The sequence below is a fragment of the Myotis myotis genome, unplaced genomic scaffold (genome assembly GCF_014108235.1).
Source record: "Myotis myotis isolate mMyoMyo1 unplaced genomic scaffold, mMyoMyo1.p scaffold_m19_p_1, whole genome shotgun sequence".
In the NCBI taxonomy this organism is placed as follows: domain Eukaryota; kingdom Metazoa; phylum Chordata; class Mammalia; order Chiroptera; family Vespertilionidae; genus Myotis; species Myotis myotis.
The window spans coordinates 149241220-149264380 of NW_023416313.1; the positions used below are offsets into that span (position 1 = coordinate 149241220).

Consider the following 23161-nt stretch of genomic DNA (forward strand, 5'->3'; position numbering starts at 1 on the left):
AGTCATAATGCAATGTGCAGATGATGCATTGTAGAACTGTACACTTAAAACCTATATACTTTTTTTGACCAATGTAACCCCAATAAATTCAATTAAAAATAAAATAAAGAATGGAAAAGGTGCCATTAGGTAATGTTTTTAGTGGGTCCAGTTTTCTGAAATGCTTTAACTCTTCATGCAAATCAGTTTCATGTAAGTATGAGTTTAATGTGTTTTGGGGTGTTTGTTGTTGCTCTATTCATTTATTAGCGAATATTAATGCAGCAAAGAGAGGACAGAAGCTCACAAACACTCTACACAGTTTCAGGAGATGCATTGCAGGAAAAGAGAGGCTAAGGACAACAGTATCCTAGGGTCTTGGTGGATGCATTCCTGGGGGAGATGGACCTCTGATGGGGGGGAGGAGGCAAAGAGGGGAAAGAGAGGAGGGGGCCTCATTCATGGAGGAGGCATGCCTATCGGTGTCCCTTGAGTTGGGAGAAGCCCAATTGGTGGGCCCATGGGTGGTCTCATACCAGGTGGAGGAGTCATAATGCCTGCAGGAGGGAGCTGCTCAACCTGGTGCTACTGAGTTGGGGCTCCAGCAATGCTGGCAGTGGCCTCAACAGGGAAGCTGCAACTGGGCTTCGTCCCTGTGGAACCCTTACCTGTGGGAGGTTCCCCAAAACCCGCGGACAGGGCCTGCTAATCCCGCAGGAGCCTGCAGAATAGGAGCACCACCTGGTACTCCTCTGTCAGCCCCCCTGCCAACCCCAGGGCCTGCTGCAGCTCCTGCAAGGGGTACAGGAGCGATCCTAGTATCTTTGCGGGGAGATTCCTCCACAGCCATGGACGTCAGGTTCTCCCGCGCAGCAACACCAGACCCAAAACCCGCTTCTCTTCTCTCTTGCGCTGCTTCGCATTCTTTGGCTGGATCTTCCTGAACTCATCACAATTACAGAGGATCAAGTTCATGTGCTTGTCAAAGGCCTTAAAGGTGCTGATGAAGATGCATCTGTCCTGCAGGTTGCAGTGCATGCGGTAGTCGATGTGCTACAGCATCTTGCTGCTCTTCCCACCATCATGATTGCGGTTCCACCAAGTCCGATGTCCACAGTAAAGTGTCAGGATCCTTAAGACCTAAGGGAAGGCCACAGATAAAGGTATGATGCAGCTTCTGCTATAGGACAACTGCAAGCTGGGGCAGAAGCTTCCAACAGTGGGTGGAGACTTTTTTTTCTTCCCCCAGTCATTAGGGTCAGAGAAAAATTAAGAAAAAGGTACAGATTTTTCCAATGTACCTCCTCCCCCCACATACATATAGCATCCCCCATTATGAAATTCCCCACAAGAGTGGTACATTTCTAACAATTGATAAGCCTACATTGACGCATTATGATCACCAAAGTTCATAGTGTACCATCATGGGGTTTACTCTTTGTGTTGTACCTTCTGTGGATTTACACAAATCCTATATAATAAAAGCCTAATATGCAAATTATCCCCTCAACATGGAATTCAACTGGGAGTTCAACTGGGGGCTGTCCCACTGGCAAACTGGGGGAAGGGAGGCCCCCACTAGTAGCTTGCAGCCACTAGGGACCCTACCTGTGCACGCATTTCGTGCACTGGGCCTCTAGAGTATAATTACATGTATCCATCATTATTGCATCACAGAGACTAATTTCACCAACCTGCATATTATCTGTGCTCTGCCTAGTCATCCCTCCAGCTTCCCTCAGCCCCTGGCAACCACTGGTCTTTTTACTGTCACCATAGTTTTGACTTTTCCAGAATGTCATGTGGTTGAAATCATATAGTACATTGCCTTTTCCAGTTGGCTTCTTTATTTAGTAATACAATAGGTCCTCAGGTTACATTAGAGATCCATTCCTATGGCACAACATAACGCAATTTTCACCGTAAGTCAGAACCCACCTACATAAGGACCTACGTCACTCACATGGAGCACATACACAGCAGAAATGAAGTGAAACAGTAAAAAAATTTAAAAGAAAGATAACAATTCTGACCTTTACTTGTGTTAAATAAATAATAAAAGACATAAAGCACATATGTATATACGTCTAAATAATGGAACTTTTTTTTAAATAAATAAATGGGCAATGGCGACGTAACCACTAAACAATGTACATTGAGTCCGACGTAACCTGAGGACTATCTGTATACATTTTACTTTTCCTTGTTTTTTCATGGCTTGATAGTTCATTTCTTTTGGATGGACCACCATTCATTTACCCATTCATCTATTGATGGACATATTGGAGGCTGTCAAGTTTTGGCAACTTAGAATAAAGGGCTAAAAACACTGATGGGTAAGTTTTTGTGTGGACATAACTTTTCAACTCCTTTGGGTAAAACCCAGGAACACCATTAATGGGTTATATGGTAAGACTGTACTCAGTGTTGTAAGGAACTTCCAAAATGCTTTATTGAAGTGTCCTTATATACACTTTTTCAAAAATAATTCTTTTTGTTGAAAGTTTTGCATATGTCCTCTTTTTTCCCCATTGACCTCCTCCATCCAGCCACTGCCCCCTGCCCCAGGCCTTCAGCACCTTATTGTTTGTGTCCATGGTTTATGCGTGTATATACATACAAGGTCTTTGATTGATTACCTCCTAGTCACCCTCCCCACCTTCCCTCCATGTATACACTTTCATTTTGTAGTCATTGACCAACAAAGTTTACTGCTCCCCTTTGCTGCATGTCAAAGCCCCGGATGGTGAGAGCATGCAGAGGCCAAACAGGTGGCTCTGACAACTGCTTAGCTCAGACACTCCCTGCTGTGACTTGTGTCCTGCTGCCCCATGTATCTCCTTTGCTCACACACCTTTTCCATCCCATATGTGGATGGAACTTTAAAAGCACCAGTACAAAGATAAAATTATTAAGAATTTCAAGACAGTGATAACAGAGCCTTAAACCAAGGGCAGGGTCCCTTCTGCTACCACATGGGTCACAGTTTCCAGCTTCACTGAAGTCTGCCCTTACATCTTCATGTTAATTTTCAGGGTCCCAGTCATTCCTATCTATGCCAGATGGTACAGTTTGAAATTCAATTTGCATTGAATTATTCCACATGCAAGTTTAAACTTCAGGTTTGGTGGCCAGAAGTCTTTATCACTGGCTGTAACAGATAAGGGATATTTTAGTTTAATCCTGCAAGCTTTCTGCTCCCTTTCCCAAAATGTGAGTGCTGTAGCAAAATTATGAGTAAAATTTTATCCACAATGCAAGAATTGGTGATGTATTTTAATAAAACAAAATGAAAATTTCCATTTTGATCTTTCCATAAGATCTTCTATACAAGGAGCTGCTTAGAAATGCCCTAAATGGAACCCTTGTACACTGCTGCTGGGGATATAAATTGATGCAGCCTCTATAGAAAACATTATGAAGACTCCACAAAGTATTTAGAACAGAGCTAACATAAGACCTAGGAATCCCTCTTCCGGGTAACTACCTGAAATTTCTTAAAATATTTTTTCATAAACAGGCATGTACCCCTATGTTCACTTCAGCATTACTCACAATAGCCAAGACATGAAAACAACCTAAGTTCCTTTGATGGGTGATTGGAGAAAGAATTTGTGGTAATCATGTACAGTGAAATGCTTTGGGGCCATAGAAATGATGAAATACTGCCATATGGGACAACACAGATGGATGGTGACAGTATCGTTCTAAACTAGAGGCTCAGTGCACAAATTCATGCGTGGGTGGTCTCTGGCCTGCCTGGCCCCAATCAGGATGGATTGGGCTGGCCCTGTTGGGAGGAGATGGCAGGAAATTGGCCAGCCAGCCAGCCCCAATCAGGGCCTAATCAGGGCAAGGCTGGCCAGAGGGGGTTCCACAGGCGATTAGCCAGTGGGACCCACCCCTGATTGCGGTGTGGGGGGCTGATTGAGAGTGGGGCCAGCTGTGGGGAGGGGCTGTGGGCAGTGGGCCAGCAAGCCCAGCCCCCGAATGGTGTTGGGGGGCTAATTAGGGGCCAGTGGCCAGGGGGAGGGGCCATGGGTGTTGACTGGCCTGCCCTGCCCCCGAATGGTGTGGGGGGCGATCGGGGGGTGGGGCCAGCCACAGGGAGGGGCCAAGGGCAGTTGGTCAGCTGGCCCTGATCCTGATCAGAGTGGGAGGACGGATCGGGGGTGAAGCTGGCTCAGGGGAGGGGCCGTGGGTCGATGGCATGTTGGGGACCCATCAGGGGTGGGGCTGGCCAGGGAGAGGGGCCACAGATGGTTGAAGATCTGTCCTCACCCCCTATTGGGGTAAGGGGGCAATTGGGGATGGGGTGAGCCAGGGGAGGGGCTGAGGGTGATCACAGTGTTGGGGCCCCATTAGGGGTGGGGCCAGTGGGGGGAGGGCCTGCAGGAAGCTAGCCAGATGGCCCCACCCCCAATTAAAGTAGGGGAAATTGGGGAGGGGCCAGATGGGGGAGGGGCCACCAGAGGTTGGCCCCCAGGCCCACCCATAATCGGGCCAGTTTGCTGACCACAGTGGGTGTCATGGCAACCAGTCATTCCAGTCATTACAGCGTCTGGTTGCTGGATTTTTATATATGTAGATGAGTTGAGTCAGACAGAAAAGGACAACAACCATATGACTTCACTCATATGTGGGACATAAAACAGAAAACAACAAATAAAGCAAACCACAATATAATAGACAACAGTATGGTAGTGACCAGAGGGAAATGGGGAGTGGGGAGGATGAAGAGGGTAAAGGAGTCAAATATATGATGTTGAAGGAAGATTAGGCTTTGGAAGTTTATAACACAATGCAATATACAGATGATACAAACCTACGGGGGACCAATGATGTGAACATGATTAAAAGTGAGTCTTACACAGGCAGGCAATACAACCTGAATTGCTAAAAAATGGCAGGAACCTTTTTGAGGACAGTTTTTCCCCCCAATTGTAATTCTTAGGCTTTCTTGAAGCAGATATTTATCAAAGGTACCCTACCACCATGGCTAATATGCTGGAATATATATATATATATATATATATATATATATATATATATATATATAATCTTTAATAATAAAAGCATAAAATGCTAATTAGACCGGACAGCCAAATAACCTACTGGACGTCATTCTGGACGTCCTTCCGGACAACCTTCCGGATGAAGCCGCAGGGGGGGGGGGGGTGAGGCAGAGGTGGATAGGGGCAATGAGGCAGGTAGGCAAGCAGTAAGGGGTGATCAGGCAGGCAGGCCAGTGTTTAGGGGCAATCAGGCAGGCAGGCAGAGACAGTTAGGGGTGATCAAGCAGGCAGGAGAGCAGTCAGGGGCAATTAGGCAGGCAGGTGAGCAGTTAGGGGTAATCAGGCAGGCAAGTGGTTAGGGGTGATCAGGCAGGCAGGCAGACACTGTTAGGGGTGATCAGGCAGACAGGCAAGCACCTAGGGGTGATCAGGCAGGCAGGGAGTTAATAGGAGCCATCAGGCAGGCAGGCAGAGTGGTTATGGGCGATCAGACAGGCAGGAAGTGATTAGGGGCAATGACATAGACAGGCAGAGTGGTTAGGGGCGATCAGGCAGGCAAGCAGGCAAGAGGGATATCTGACTGCCAGTTTAGGGATTGCTGTGGGATCGGGCCTAAACAGGCAGTCAGACATCCTCTGAGGGGTTCCGGATTGTGAGAGGGTGCAGGCCAGGCTGAGGGACCGCACCCCCATGCATGAATTTCATGCACTAAGACTCTACTTTATTATAAAATTGTACACCTAAAATTTATATAATGTGAATAACTAATGTCACCTTGAGAAGAGTAATTAAAAACAAGAAATAAACTGCCCTGACCAGGTGGCTCAATTGGTTGGAGCATCATCCCATAAACCAAAAGGATGCAGGTTCGATCCCAGGTCAGGGTACATATGGGAGGCAACTGATTATATTTCTCTCTCACATTGATGTTTCTCTCTCCTTTCCTCTCTTTCTGAGAATAAAAACATGTCCTCAGATGAAGATTAAAAGAAATGACCTAAATGGATACTTTTGTTAGTAATGTACATAAACACACTGTACAAATTTATTGATCAAAATAATTGATGCAATAGAGTGTTCTATAACAGGTTGCACAAATTATAACCGCTCATGTTGTACCAGCTTCAAAAATTTATTAATAATTTGAGTTCAAACCAGTCACTTATCCACTACAACCCTCACTTTATCCATGTGTGAAATGAGAGTATTTATTTACAGTGTTATTCAGTACTGAAATAGATAATATATGTAATAATCTAGATTGAGTGAACATCATTCAATAAAATTATTTTTCTTATATTTGGTATTTCTGGGAGAATAAGTCTAATAAAAACTTTAAAAACCATTACACGGGCTCCTTCCTTTTGCCTTAAAAGTAGAACCACCTGCAGTTAACTGAAGAACTGACTCATATTCTTCTGCTTATTCACCACCATGTATTTTTCAAAACCTTTTCCAGCAGACTAATTTGTATGTCATTTCTGTGCTGCTTGCAAGGGGACCTGCTTTGACAGGAAATTAGATACTGATATCTTTATCAGTTGTTTTAGTGGTTCCATATTAGAGCTTTTTACCTATAAAGTGATTTCAGGGAAGAAATAAGGCCAAAAAAAAAAAAAAGGTGAATGACAGAGCTGAAGAGTATTATTTTAGGACAGAAACAAGTTTTGGAACATACATTTGAAAACCCAAAGATGTGCAAAGCCTAATGTGGGGGCAACATGCCTGCCCGTGGAAGGGGTGGTGCTGCAGGCCCAGCTGCAGTTTGGGTACAGGCTGCAGATCACCTGGCAGCACTGTGCATCCGCTGCACAGAGGTAGGTGGCTGAGTCCTCCAGTTGGGAGGCTGTGATGCTCAGGGTACTGTACAGGTTCACAGAATCCACTGTGGAGCTTAATCTTCCATTGTGCTTTGTCCCTGAACTCATGTAAAATAGAATGATGAGGCCGCCCCCAGGATTCTGTCGGAACCACTGCACTTTATACATAGTACTAGAAAAATTGCACCTCAGAGTAGAGCTGGTTCCCTCCTGGAGGCTCAGGACTGAAGGACTCTGCTGCACATTCATCCCTCTCACCCCTGCTTGGAAAGAGAAAAACAAACACAAATAATGTCACTGGGATGAATGATGCAGTTTCTAGATCTGTAAAATATCTCAAGAAACACCCAAATGGGACTGTCTAGGAGCTTCTGTGTCAGCTCTTCCTTCCCCCAGCCCCCACTGTCAGCTGTGGAACACTCCCCAGCTCCCCATCTGGGACACCCGAACTCACAGCAAACCTGGGCCCACAGAAGCCCCAGCAGAGCCCCCAGGTGTCTCTCCATGACGTCTTGCCAAGTTGCTGTGGTGCCTTTGCCCCTGATCTGGAGGGTGCAGGGTCCTGGACCAAGGCAAATGTTGTTCCTGCACTCAGTGTGTTCACCAGACTCACTGAGGACCGATCACCTCTCAGCTCTGTCATTCATCTGAACAGCAAACTCCACCCACATTGGCCCAGTGAGATGGCACAGTCATCTCTCCAAAATTCTGTGTACAAATAGTGCATGAGGTTAAGAGGCAATATGTACAATTTATGAAGATATAAAACTTTTTGTTCCCTTAAAACACTTATGTATGATAAGTTTGTGGTTAGTGTTTGCGGAAGAGGGTATGATGTTTCTGATATAATCAATTTCTCAGTAGGTTAAAAATAACCTTGAAGAGTCCTAGGAAGAGTTACCTCGTTTCCAAATTGCATAGTTTGACAAAGAATTAGAGAATTCAGTTATATGAAAATTCTGATAAAGGATACTATCTCAGCATTTACTGTGTATTGCAAAAGTAAAGGATTTTCTTGAAATCAGGAGAGTTCTAGAAAACAAAACATATAGTCACCATCAACCTAAAAAATAAGTCCAATTGGCTTTGTGATAAATTAGATATGTTTGTGATGTCCACTCTGACTTAATTTCCACCTCTCCCCTTCTCCTGTCCAACTCTTGAGCACCCTGTTGTGCCGGGGTCCAACCCCAGCAGGTTCTCCAGCCAGGTTCTGTCTCCAGCCAGGTTCAGTCACCAGGTTCTAGTCAGGTTCTCTTGCCAATTTCTGTAGTCAGGTTCAGTCCAGGATCTTTTGCCATGTTCTCTCCAGCGAAGTTCTTCTGTCTCTAGGTTCTGTCTTCTTAGTTCTGTGTTCTTAGTTCTGTATTCTAAGTTCTGACTCTTGCTGTCTTGTTACATCTGTATTTATACCAGTTGATTCAATCCTATCAATCTCTATTACAAAGGTTAGGGCGTTTCTTATCTCCATTCCAGGGAGTAAAGATTAAGTAGCTTAAGCATGATTGTTCGTAGTTAAAGTGATTAATTACCCACCTGGCACTTAGTTAAGAGGTTTTATTCCCTCCCTAACTTCAGGGGAAAATCCCTACCTGGGGAAACAACCTTTCTCAGAGACCTTGGTTAAAACACATAGTGCCAAGAAGGTGAGCAAACATATTAAGAACAGTATGCCATATATGCCAGGTCCCTTGAAACAGCAAGGATGGACCGGCTCCCGGCACTGTTGAACCACATAGATGACTCTGATCCAACCACACTTTACTGATTAATTAAATATTTTCCTCTCCCTTTTCTGCTATTTTTGTTCATCATTTTTTCCTCTATCTTCTTCTCTTAATTCTTGTTGCACTTACTTTCATGGAGATATATAAAAAGGTCGTATATTTGATGATGCAATACTTCTCCAGGTTAGTGGGTTTTGGGACATTAATCCTAACAATTAAAAAATGAAAACAGGTTACAGAGATATTTACTGTTGAGCTTCCATGCTCACAATGACCAGTAACATTCTTACTCCTGTATTTCTGCTCAGAGAATCCCAATGGATTTATAAAGTAGGGACTCCAGCTCTCTGATGTTTACATAAAGTGGCAGAGCTGAAAAACTAAGATGAACTTCACACAAACACTGTCTCTTCCTCCTCCCCACTCATCCTCTTTGCTGTCTATAATTTGACTGGCTCATATGCTCATTTTCCTCTTCTCTTAACTGTTCAACCTGCTGGGACCATAAGTCATTAATGAAAAGCCTAGAGTGCCCCCTAGTGGGCTAAAATCATCAATATAGAAGACTTCAGACCAGCTAACTCAGTAGTCACACAACCCCCAGCACCATTCACTCCATGTTTCCTGATGAAGGAAATGCAGACAGAAAACAAAGTAACTAACTAGATTGCATGGGGATAATAAATGAACCAAATTACTTTTAAAATATCATTTTATGAAAATTAATACCTTAAAATACTTTGGTAAGACTCATGTTGTGCTCCTTACTTGTTTTCTTTACCTTAATTTGAAATAAATCCATAAACATTTATTAAAGTTTTCGTGTAATGGGGATAATTAACTAGATCTTAAGAATGTATAGTGAATCTAAGGTGGCTGCAGAGTAGTGGCTATTACACTCATCTCCCCCAGTACTAAACCAGATTTATAACTAAATTATAGATCAATCGACCTGAATACCCAACTGAAGACCAGCTGAACAGAAGTCTTATAACCAAGGATTTACAGAAGGAGACTGGTAAGAAAAGCAGAGATGCACAAAGGGCTGGTTCCATACCCATGTGCGGCAGTTGAGAATCTGGAGAGATATGTAGCTGCAAAGGTCCCCCATGAGGAGCAAAGGTTCCCAACCCCATGCCAGTGAAGCAATGAAGCATAGTAACATTCATCTCGGGTAAAAACTGCTGTTTGAATTTTAACCCTGCTATCCTGGCTTCTGTACACACCTGCTTGCTTTAACAATAGGGCAGTTACCTCAGTTTCCAGATTGAGACCTGGAAACTCACATAAATCACCCCATTATGTTGCCAGCCCACATTATGGTTTTACAAAGGTTATTCTCCTGTGCCTGAGAACCAGAACCACAAAAATTGCTTTAATTGCTTTAATCCCTTTAGTCCCTTTTCTATTGACTCAGTGGCTCCAGGAATGTTTACCATTGACTCAGTGGCTCCAAGAACTAAAACTATAATTAATCTTTAGAGATAACTAACTTGCTTAATTTAGCTTCTGTAACAAACTGCTTTTGCAAAACTAGCTTCTCATTCCAACTCTAGGGATGTAATTACTGCCTTTGCGAGTTTTGCCTTTATAAGCCTAACTAGTAGCCCGGTGCACAAAATTCGTGCACGTTAAAAGGGAACTAAGTATAGGAAATATTTTAATATTGCTATTTGCCCTTTCTCTATAATAGAAGTGTGAGAGATGAAAGGAAATTAGTAAAATGTATATGAAAATACTATATAAATTTATTAATAAATAAACAGTAACAAAAGAATATAACAACAGAGGCATGATATAAAAACAACAAAAACATGATATGAAAACAACAAAAACATTATGTCGAAACAACAGAAACATGATATAAAAACAACAGTGATGCAAACAATGACTGATAAAGTGATTAAACTTATTCTAATATCTCCCTGTACACCACAATAAGAGTGAAAACACTTTCAGAGTGCTTGACTAATGTCCCTTGTGATGAAGTATTTAGAACTTTAACGTCACATGCTCTTCAAACTCGAGAGAAAGCAACATATAACTGACCTTGTGTGGGTTCAGGTAGGAACATGCCTACTCTGTCTAGAGTTTGTTCTTGTGATTTATTAATAGTCATCACAAATGCTGGCATCATGGTAAACCATCGTTGAATCAATTTAAATGGGAGGCCAGTGTCAGATGGGGACAAATTAATTCTTGGAATCAGAACAACCTCTCCCTCTGCAGATCCTGTTAATACTTCAGCTTCGATAGTGTTAGGTTGTAATCTTTTGATAATAAATCTGGTACCATTACAAAGACCCCATTTACTATTGAGATTTCTCAATAGCATGATGATTGCACCCACTTTCAATTTTAATTTATGAAACAGCATTCCTGAAAGAGTAATACTATTAAGAAATTCGATGGGAAAATTTTCCTTTTCAGCATCACCTGTTGAATCAATGGAATTGTCACTCAAATATGTGTGAAAATCTCCATTGAGTATATCCGAAATTTCTTCATTTAATTTTTGAACGTGCTCATTTTTGGACAAAGAATTGCACGTTTAGATATATTTTTAATATTATCTATAGATATAGTTTCCAAAGGTAGCTTCAATAATAGATCCATTACAAATCATTTCACAGGGGATTTCAATAATATCCATTCCTAAATGAAAACTGCTATTAAGTTTGCCATCTCCAAGTTTTACTAACCATCCACTATAAGCAGAATCCTCTGATCTCATATTTGTTGTAAGAGACAACTTTCTGAAACATCCCCAAACACTACAGTACTTTAAACTCGTTTGTACTATGGCCGATCACATAGCATGCGGTACAATACTGAGACATTGTCAAAAATCCCCTCCAAGAAGGAGAACTTTCCCACCAAATACAACATTCAAATTTCTCTTAGTAATCTGTTTATGGCATTTATAGCATGACTAGATGCCATGGTGCATTCATCAATAATGAGATGTTGGGCTTTTAAAATAGTTTTAGCAATTTCACTGTTTATATCGAGTCTAGAAATTAAAGTTTCATTTAGTGGAATGGGTAATTTATATTGGGAATGAAAGGTGCTTCCACCGAGAAGTAAATGTGCAGCAATTCCTGTAGGTGCTGTGAGTAAAACAATACCACCACGACCTCTAATATAATGTATTAAAACTTTATACAGATATGCAGGTGAATAGGATTCCGAGCTGGCAGGTCCCTGACAGCAAGCTAGCCACCTGTCGATTCCATGAAGAATGGAGCTCCCTCCTCCCTCCTGTCAGGGTCTGGGGTGCAGGTGAATGGGGTTCCTGGCTGGCAGGCCACTGACAGCAAGCTATCCAACAGCGGATTCTGTGAGGAATGGAGCTGCCTCCTCCCTACTGTCAGGGTCTGGTTTGAAGGCCAGCCTCGTCCCGTGTTGGGCCAGACCCAGAGTTCTACCACACCGTGGCTTCTGCCTCAGCAACCCAGGACTGACTAGTGCTGGGCACTCCTAGTGCTCTGAGGGTGGGTCCTTCCCTCAGGCCTCTCGGGAAATAGCTCAGGGAGGGTACAGCCCTTGGAAAGGCAACCCAGGACTCAGTACTTCCACGCTCCAAGGGCAGGTTCCTGCCTGAAACCTGGCCCTCCAGGAAACAGCTGGGGGAGGGCGCAACCATTTCCAAGACAACCTCTGCAGGACTGACTTCCTTTCAGTTGGTCCAGCTTCAGACGTGACGTTACACCCAGGGTTTTTATATAAATAGATGAGTGAGATCATGTGGTATTTTTCTTTCATTGACTGGCTTATTTCACTTAGCATAATGCTCTCCAGGTCCATCCATGATGTTGCAAATGGTAAGAATTCCTTCTTTTTTACAGCAGCACAGTATTCCATTGTGTAGATGTACCACAGTTTTCTAATCCATTCATCTGCTGCTGAGCATTTAGGCTGTTCCCAAATCTTCGCTATGGAGAGTTGTGCTGCTATGAACATATGGGTGCATATATCCTTTCTGATTGGTGTTTCTGGTTTCTTGGGATATAGTCCTAGAAGTGGGAATACTGGGTCAAATGGGAGTTCCATTTTTAAGTTTTTGAGGAAACTCCATACTGTCTTCCATAGTGGCTGCACCAGTCTGCATTCCCACCAGCAGTGCAGGAGGGCTCCTTTTTCTCCACATCCTCTCCAGCACTTGTCTTTTGTTGATTTGTTGATGATAGCCATTCTGACAGGTGTGAGATGGTACCTCATTGTCATTTTGATTTGCATCTCTCAGACGATTAGTGACTTTGAGCATGTTTTCATATGTCTCTTGGCTTTCTGAATGCCCTCTTTCAAAAAGTGTCTATTTAGGTCCTTTGCCCATTTTTTGATTGGATTGTTTATCTACCTTTTGTTAAGTTGTATGAGCTCTCTGTAGATGTTGGATATTAAACACTTACCAGAGATATCATTGGCAAATATGTTTTCCCATGCAGTGGGCTTTCTTGTTGTTTTGTTGCTGTTTGTTTCTTTGTTTCTTTGTTTCTTTGTTTCTTTGTTTCTTTGTTTCTTTGTTTTTTGTTTTTACTGTGCAGAAGCTTTTTATTTTGATGTAGTCCCATTTGTTTATTTTCTCCGTAGTCTCTCTTGCCCTAACATCTGTGTCTGTAAAGATATTGCTACGACATATGTCTGCAATTCTGCTGTCTGTGGAGTCTTGTAGGATTTTTATGGTTTTCCTTCTTACATTCAAGTCCTTTAGCCATTTTGAGTTTGTTTTTGTGTATGGTGTAAGTTGGTGATCTAGTTTCAATTTTTTTTGCAAGTGTCTGTCCAGTTTTCCCAACACCATTTGTTGAAGAGACTGTCTTCTCTCCATTGTATGCTCTTGCCTCCTTTGTCAAATATTCATTATACATATGGCTTGTGTTGATTTCTGGTTTCTCTGTTCTGTTCCACTGGTCTATATGTCTGTTCTGGTGCCAGTATCAGGCAGATTTTGGAACAGTGGCTTTGTAGTATATCTGGTATTTGATATCTGGTATTGTGATCCCTCCTACATTGTTATTCTTTCTCAAAATTGCTGCAGCTATTTGGGGTTTTTTTTTAATTCCAGATTAAATTTTGGAGAGTATGTTCTAGGTCTTTGAAGTATACCATTGGTATTTTAATGGGGATTGCATTGAATTTATAGATTGCTTTGGGCGGTATGATTTTTATTCTACCAATAAAAATGATGTTGATTCTACCAATCCATGAACATGGTATATTCTTCCATTTGTTCATGTCTTCCTCTATCTCCTTTTTCAATGTCCTGTAGTTTTCCAAGTACAGGTCTTTTACATCCTTATTTAAATTTATACCTAGGTATCTTAATTTTTTTGGTGCAATGGTAAATGGGATTGTTTTCTTTTTTTGCTTCTCTACTGTGAGTTCATTATTAGTGTATACAAAGGCCATAGATTTCTGGGTGTTAATTTTGTAGCCTGCTACTTTGCCAAATTCACTTATTAGGTCCAGTAGTTTTTTGATGGAGTCTGTGGGATTTTCTATGTATAGTATCATGTCATCTGCAAATAAGGACAATTTTACTTCTTGTTTTCCAATTTGGATGCCTTTTATTTCTTCTTCTTATCTGACCACTATGGCTAGCACTTCCAGTACTATATCGAACAGGAGTGGTGAAAGTGTGCATCCCTGTCTTGATCCCATTCTTAGGGGAAATTAGTTTATTTTTTGCCCATTGAGTATGATGTCAGCTGTAGGTTTGTCATATAAGACTTTTATTATGTTGAGGTATGATTCCTCTATTCCCACTTTGCTGAGAGTTTTTATCAAGAAAGGGTGTTGGATTTTGTCAAATGCTTTTTCTGCATTGATTGATATGATTATGTGATTTTTGTCTCTCAGTTTATGTGATGTATCACATTTATTGATTTGCACCACCCTTGCATCCCTGGAATAAATCCCACTTGGTCATGGTGTATGATCTTTCTAATATAATGTTGAATCCGATTTGCTAGAATTTTGTTGAGGATTTTAGCATCTATGTTCATCAAGGATATTCGGCTGTAGTTCTCTTTTTTTGTGGTGTCTTTATCTGGTTTGGAATTAGGGTAATGCTGCTTCATAGGAAGAGCTTGGAAGAGTGCCTTCGTCTTGAATTTTTTGAAGCAGTCTGAGGAGGATAGGTTTTAGTTCTTCTTGGAATGCTTGGTAGAACTCCTCTGTAAAGCCGTCTGGACCAGGGCTTTTGTTTACTGGGAGATTTTTGATCGCTGCCTCAATTTCTTCAGTAGTTATTGGCCTATTCAGGTTTTTTGATTCTTCTTGATTAAGTTTTGCAATGTTGTATTTTTCTAAGAATATGTCCATTTCATCTAGGTTGTCCATTTTGTTGGAATAGGGTTGTTCATAGTATTTTTTCATAACCGTTTGTATTTCTGTGGGACCGGTTGTTACTTCACCTCTTTCATTTATGATTTTGTTTATTTGGGTCCTCTCTCTTGGCTTTTTGGTAAGCCTGGCTAGAGGTTCATCAATCTTGTTCATCCTTTCATAGAACCAACTCTTGGTTTTTGCTGATCTTTTGTATTGTTGGGTTTTTGGGGTTTTTTTTTTTTTTTCCAGTCTCTATGTCATTTATCTCCACTCTTATCTTTATTATTTCCTTCCTTCTACTTATGCAGGGCTTTTCTTGTTGTTCTCTTTCTAACTCTTTGAGTTGTAGGGTTACATAATTTATTACCATCTTTTCTTGTTTTTTGAGATAGGTCTGCAGAGCTATGAATTTCCCTCTCAAGACTGCTTTTGCTGTGTCCCATAGATTTTGGATTGTTGTGTTTTCATTGTCATTTGTTGCCATAATGCTTTTTATTTCTTCTCTGATCTCTTTGTTAGCCCAATCATTGTTTAATAGCATGCTATTTAGCCTCCAGGTGTTTTATTTTTTTATTGTTTTTATTGTATTTGATTTCTAGTTTTATGCCATTGTGATCTGAGATGGTGCTTTATATGATTTCTTTCTTCTTGAATTTGAAGAGACTTTGCCTGTGCCCCAGTATGTGGTCTATCTTTGAAAATGACCCATGTGCACTTGAGAAGAATGCATATTCTATGGCTTTCGGGTGGAATGTTCTGAAGATGTCAATTAATTCCATCTGATATAGTGAGTCATTTAGGATTGCTGTTTCTTGGCTGATTTTTTGTTTAGAGTATTTGTCCAGTCGTGTTAGTGGGGTATTAAAGTCCCCTACTATGACTGCACTGCTGTCAATCTCTCCCTTGATATCCTCCAGGAGATTTTTTATGTATTTGGGTGCTCCTGTATTGGATGCATATATGTTTACCAGAGTTATATATCTTCTTGTTGAATTCCGTTCTTTAGTATTACAAAGTGGCCTTCCTTATCTCTTGTTATGGCCTACACTTTGGGGTCAAATCTGTCAAATATAAGTATTGCTACCCCAGCATTTTTTTTCATTTTCATTGTCCTGAAAAACCTTTTTCCATCCTTTCACCATCAGTTTGTGTGAGTCCTTAGTTCTAAGGTGGGTTTCCTATAGACAGCATATATATGAGTCATGTTTTCTTATCCACTCAGCTACCCTATGTCTTTCAATTGGGGCATTTTATCCATTAACATTTAAAGTTATTATGGATAGGCACTTGTTTGTTGCCATTTTTATTCTTTATGCCTGTGTTCCTTCTTCCCTTCCTATTTCTTCTTTTTTACAGCAGACCCTTTAGCATTTCTTGCATTGCTGGTTTGATGGTAATAAACTCCCATAGTCCTTTTTTGTCTGTGAAGCTCCTGATTTCACCCTCAGTTTTGATTGATAGCCTTGCTGGGTACAGTATTCTTGGATTCAGACCCTTGCTTTGCATGACTGTCTATTTCATTCCATTCCCTTCTGGCCTGATGTGTTTCTGTTGGGAGATCCTTCGTAGGCAACTTTCTGTCTCTCTCTGGCAGCCTTGAAGATTCTTACTTTGTCATTGGTGTTTGCCAATTTAAATATAATGTGTCTTGGCGTCGATCATTTGGGGTTCATCTTGTTTGAGACTCTGTGAGCTTCTTGGACTTGTGTGAGTTTTTTCTTCCTAATATCAGGGAAGTTTTCTCTCATTATTTCTTCAAACAGGTTTTCAATTCCTGGCTCAGTTTCCTCTCCTCCTGACACCCTTATTATGTGAATGTTGTTTCATTTCATTTTGTCCCAAAGTTCCCTTAGGCTCTCCCTGTTTTTTAAGATTTTTTTTCTAGAAGCTGCTCTGCTTGGGTATTTTTTCCTACCTTGTCTTCTAGCTCACTGATGCGGTCCTCCACTTCTTCTAGTCTACAGTTGATGCTTTCTATTGAGTTTTTTATTGCAGTGATGTCATTTTTAATTTCTTCTTGGTTATTCATTTCTTCTTGGTTCTTACACATATTGTTGAATTTGTCTTCCATCCTTTTCAGCAACCTTATAACCATTGCTCTGAATTCTTTCTCTGTCATATATTTTGCCTCCTTTTCATTTACTTCCTTTTCTGGTGATTCCTTCTTTTCTTTCATATGCAGGCTGTTTCTTTGTCTCCTCATGATTTCTGGTTATGTAGCTCTCAGGGTTTCTGGTTATGTAGCTCTCTCTGTCCTGCATTGACTTTCTTTAGGCAATGCCAGCTGTGTTTAATTCGCCAGTTCTGGGTGGGTGTTCTTTGATTCAGCTGTTCCTTCTACTCTGTGAGAAGGCACAGGGCCCGTCTGCAAATTCAAGCATTTGTCTCCCCCTGAGCAGACCTCCTAGGCGCCCGAGGTCAGGGAGGTTGGAGTTCCAAGCTTGTGGATTCGCAGCTGAGATAACTGGTCCCTGTGCATTGTCATTGTAAGGTCCTGGGTGGCATCCGAGATCTTCCCAGTTGAAGGTAAGACTGAGGTTCTGATCACAGTACCCAATCACAGCCACCTCCCCTTCAAGATGGTTTGGCCTCTGCAGCAGAGCCGACCACTCTGGGAGAGATTTCAGCTGCAGTAGTGGCTGCCCGGTCACGAGGCACCTTTCTGTCAGTCCCCAAAAGTCCCTTGGAGTATAGCTGTCCCTCGCTCACAAATACTGACACTCCCCGCACGTCCACACACTCTCCTTTCATTCTCTCACTCTCACGCTATCTAGCAGCCTGCAGTCCCATCGGCAACAATCTTGGATCTTCCCCCATGTCTCCTTTTAATTCTTCCCTCAATTTTCTTCTCACCACCCATCCCATTTGCAGGCAACACCTCTGTTATAAATTAGTTAGCATATTTTATGATTTTACATAAATGGAATCATACGTACTCTTTTGTCTGGTTTCTTTCTCTCATCATAATTATTTTGAAATTTTTCCATGGTCTCATAAGTATCAATGGTTCAGTCTTTTTGTTGCTGAGTAGTAAGTAGTCCATCATAGAGAGATTAAAACGATTTATCTATTCACCTGGGCCCAGTTTGGGCCTGTAACAAATAAAGCTGATATGAACATTTGTGTATAAGATTTTTTAATGTACCTTTTCATTTCTCTATGGTCAATACCAGAGAATGGAATGATAGGATCATATAATAGGTGTACAGTTGACTTTGTTAAACTTATTTACTTGTTCTAGTAGCATTTTTGTTGATTCCCTTGGATTTTCTACTAGAAAATTATGTTATCTGTGAATTAAGGTAGGTTCACTTCTTTCTTTTTGAACTATATGCCCTTTCTATATTGATTTGAGAGAGAGAGAAAGATGAAGGGAGGGAGAAAGAAAGAGAAACACTGACTTGTTGATCCACTTGTTTTGCATTCATTGGTTGATTCTGGATTAGCCATGACCAGGGATCAAACCCGCAACCTTGGCATATGGGAACAATGTTCTAACCAACTGAGCTACCCAGACAGAGCTGAACTGTATGTCTTTTCTTTCTTTCTTTTGCCTATTGCATTTACAGACCAATTATTAGGCACCTGACTTGAACAATGAGATGTAGAAAAGCTGACAAACTACTTCAGACTTTTATGAATCACCAGAAAAATGAAACTTCATCATGGCTAGTGACTACTCTTTCTTTGTTCCTTAAAATTTGCTTGTGATAAAGCTGTCTAGACCCATGGTCGGCAAACTGTGGGTTGCGAGCCACATGCGGCTTTTTGGCCCCTTGAGTGTGGCTCTTCCTAAGCCTTAGGAGTACCCTAATTAAGTTAATAACAATGTACCTACCTATATAGTTTAAGTTTAAAAAATTTGGCTCTCAAAAGAAATTTTAATCGTTATACTGTTGATATTTGGCTCTGTTGACTAATGAGTTTGCCGACCACCGGTCTAGACCATAGTTCTTCAGATTATCCATTGTAAACGTTTCTTAAATATTTTTAAAGAATTGCCATATGATACAGCAATTCTACTTCTGAGTATATACTCAAAAAATGTGATATACTTACATACATTTTTCCACTGAAAGGTAGAAACAACCCCAATATCCATCAACAGATGAATGGATAAACAAAATGTGGTATACACAGACATTGGGATATTAGTCAAACTTACAAAGGAAAGAAATTCTGACACATGCTACAACATGGGTGAACTGTCAAGACATTATGCTAGGTGAAATAAAGTACAACATGACCAATATTGCATAATTCCACTTTTATGAGGTATAAAATATTCAAACTCATAGAATGAGAACTCTGGTAGTTGCCAGGGACTGGGGGGGGGGGGGGGGGGGGGGGGGGGAATGCAGTGTTACAGATACAGGAGTACAAATTTTCAGTTTTTCAAGATTAATAGGGGTCTACAGGTAAGATAGTGCTGCTTCTTGAACAACAATGTAAGAGTACTTAATACCACTCAATTTTACACTTAAATTATTAAAATTGTAAAAAATTTATGTTAAATGGCAACATTTTAATAAAAATGTATAAAGACACTTTTTAGAAAGATTTCTACTATGTACATCTGCTTTCCAAATGTAAATATAAGAGTGAGTAATACAAGGTTACTTAATAAACATCCATTACCATTCACATTTTATGGCACACAGACAATGGCATTAGAGGTGAGAGGTGGAAATAGGAGAAAATGAAGATTTTTTAAAATTGTGGAACATTAAACAAAGAGAGCCTGGACATGTAGAAATGAGTCACATGATGGCAAAAAAAAAATGCTTTTAGAAGAGTGGTAAAGTTTATGGCAAGAGTGGATAGATATACTTCACACTCTGCTTCTTCACAATGTTCCCCTAGAGCCACTAATTATTGATCATTTTATGAGTAAGACTGGTGGGATGCAGGTAAATCTACATAATAGAAATGAGCTCTTCCATGCCAGAGTGTTAATAAGATGGAAGAACACAAAGGTCACATAGTAGGTATCTTATAAAGTAAATGAGGGTATCTTAACTCAGCTAACAAATCTAAATTAAAGCAACTCATTAAACAATATAAAATAACATCTATATATATAAAACCATAATATGCAAATAGACCCAACGGCAGAACAACCAAACAACAGAAGAACCAGTCGCTATGATGTGCGTTGACCATCAGGGGGCACGCGCAGAGCATGGCAGGAGTCAGCAGTAGGAAACAGAGCATGGAACATGGCAGCAGGGTGGTGGAGCAGGTGAGTGGGGGCACCAGACCAAGGCAGGGTGCTGGTTGCTGTCATTGGGGCAAGCCTGTGGTGGTTACTGAAAATTCTTTGCTCCTGCATGCTGCAGTCCTGACCAGCACTTGCACCTGCTGCCAGCGCTGGCCCTGCTCACACCCACTTCCAGTGCTCAGTGCCCCTGAGGGCTTCTCCACCTCCCCCTGTTCCTGAGAGGCGACTGGGGCCAGTAGCCACTCGCACCTGCTGACAGTGCCAGCCCCGCTTGCTCCCGCTACTGGAGCCGGCCCCAATCACTCTGCACTGTCAGTGCATGGGAGCAGCAGTGGCGGGAGCAGGCCTGCCGGCAGACAGGGGAACAAGGCTGCAGAGGGAGGGGCCAGGCTGGGGCTTGGAGGATTGGCGGAGACCAACCTTTGTACCCACCACAGCCTCACAGCCCACAGTTCCTTTCAAGGTGCATGAATTTGTTCACTGGGCCCCTAGTATACATATAAGTTCTCTGATTAATCTCTTCCCAACCTTTCCCCTTCCCTCTGAAATAATCAATCTGTTATATGCTTCATTGTCTGGATTATTTTTGTTCATCAGTTTATTTTGTTCATTAGATTCCACATATAAGTGAGATCATGCGATACCTATCTTTCTCTGACTGGCTTATTTCACTTAGCATAATACTCTCCAGGTCCCTCAAAGGGTAAGAGATCCTGCCGGAAGCCGGTCCATCCTTGCTGCTTGACACAGTCGCTGCAGGAAAGAAACATCTGCACAGCATATGTTTCAAGGGACCTGGCGTATATAGCATACTGTTCTTAATATGTTTGCTCCCCTTAGCGCTGTGTGTTTTAACCAAGGTCACCTCTCCAAGAAAGGTTGTTTCCCCAGGTAGGAATTTTTCCCTGAAGTCAGGGAGGGGATGAAACTCCTTAACTAAGTGCCAGGCGGGTAGTTAATCACTACAAACAATCATGCTTAAGCTACATAATCTTTACTCCCTGGAATGGAGATAAGAAACGCCCTAACCTTTGTAATAGAAATTGACAGGATTAAAATCAACTGGGATAAATACGGATGTAACAAGACAATAAACAGCAGAACTTCGCTGGAGATCCAGACCAGAACTTGGCTGGAGATCCTGGCTAGAGATCCTGGCTAGGCTGCTGATCAACTGAACTCCGTCTCCGTGTCATTCCTTCTTCGCCGACTCCATCCACACCTTTGGGGACCCCTGGACCTGCTGGGGTTGGACTCCGGCAAGATCCTTCTTTAAAAATAGTGTACACTTGACCAGGGTGGGAGAATTAGGGAATTAATTATTTATTCAATATCTTTCATCCCACTGACTTATTTATAACAGTAAAAAAAATAATATTTTTAAAGGAGATTGTGGCCAGGCAGATGTGGTTGGATGGTTGAGTGTGGACCCATGAACCAGGGGGTTGCAGTTCAATTCCCTGTCATGGCACATGCCTGAGTTTCAGACTCCATCCCCAGTAGGGGTATGTGGGAGGCAGACAATGGATGATTCTCTCTCATATTGATGTTTTTATCTCTCTTTCTCCCTTCCTCTGAAATCAATAAAACTTTTTTTTTAATGAGAAGATTGTGGTCAGTAATGTTTCATTCAGTCAAAACAAAACATGTAGATTAGGCAGGGAGATTTGTAACAAATTATCTTTAAATTTAGTCCAATACCTTTGTGCAATACACTAATAATAAGGTGGCTGATGAATACATATCAAAAATATCCTGCTCTTCATTATGCTAAGTGAAATAAGCCAGTCAATAAAGGAAAAATACCACATGATCTCACTCATTCATGGATAATAGAGACCATTATAAACTTTTGAACAATAATAGATACAGAGGCAGAGCTGCCTCAAACAGATTGTCAAACTGCAGCAGGAAGGCCGGGAAGGGTTGGGGGGCAGGAGGTAGGGGGGTAAGAGATCAACTAAAGGACTTGTATGCATGCATATAAGCATAACCAATGGACATAAGACACTGGGGGATAGGGGAGGCTAGGGGAGTGTCTAGGGCGGGGGGAAAAAATGGACATATATGTAATACCCTTTGTAATACTTTAAGCAATAAATAAATAAAAAAAAATATCCTGCTCTTTTCCTTCAGTATGCCACTGAAGAGCCTGGTGTTGCCATGGGTCACCGCCCTGCCCAGTGTTACTGGTATTGTAAGAACAAGCCATACCCAAATTCTTGCTTCTGCCTCAGTATCCCTGATGCCAAAATCCGCATCTTTGTCCTGGGGCGGAAGAGGCAGAAGTAGATGAGTTCCCACTCTGCAGCCACATGGTGTCAGATGAAGATGAGCAGCTCTCCTCCGAAGCCTTGGGGGCCGTGTGAATCTGTGCCAACAAGTACGTGGTGAGAAGTTGTGGCAAAGATGACTTTCACATCCAAGTGAGGCTGCACCCCTTCCACGGCATCCACATCAACAAGATGCTGTCTTGTGCTGGGGTCGGCAGGCTCCAGGCAGGTATGCGGGTGCTTTTGGAAAGCCCAGGGCACAGTGGCCAGAGTCCACATTGGCCAAGTCATTATGTCCATCCACACCAAGCTGCAGAACAAGGAGCATGTGACTGAGGTCCTACGCAGAGCCAAATTCAAGATCCCTGGCCACCAGAAGATCCACATCTCCAAGAAGTGGGGCTTTACTAACTTTAATGTGGATGAGTTTGAAGACATGGTGGCTGAGAAGCACCTCATCCCAGATGGCTATAGGGTCAAATATATCTCTAGTCTTGGTCCCCTGGACAAATGGCGGGCCCTGCACTGGTGAGAGTCTCGGTGCTGCTCCCCACCTTACACCCACCAATAAACCAACTTTCTATTAAAAAAAATCCTACGTAGCACAGAAAGAAGGATTTAAGTCATAATGGGAACAAAAAATTACAAGTCTAAGAATAAATTTAAATATCTCAAAACAACAGAGCTTTATTGAGAAAGTCATATATAAATGAAAAGATATAGTGCATACTTAAATAATCAAAGATAGACATTAAAAATATTTGTTATTCATGAATCAACTCATAAATTTATT

At 41.7% G+C, this 23161-nt stretch overlaps 2 pseudogenes; one reads left to right on the top strand and one right to left on the bottom strand.

The window, feature by feature from the left end:
• Positions 1 to 349: 349 nt before the first annotated feature.
• Positions 350 to 1050, bottom strand: LOC118664117 (annotated as a pseudogene).
• A 21208-nt stretch (positions 1051 to 22258) lies between these two features.
• On the top strand, positions 22259 to 22704 carry LOC118664128 (annotated as a pseudogene).
• The last annotated feature ends 457 nt before the right edge of the window (positions 22705 to 23161 follow it).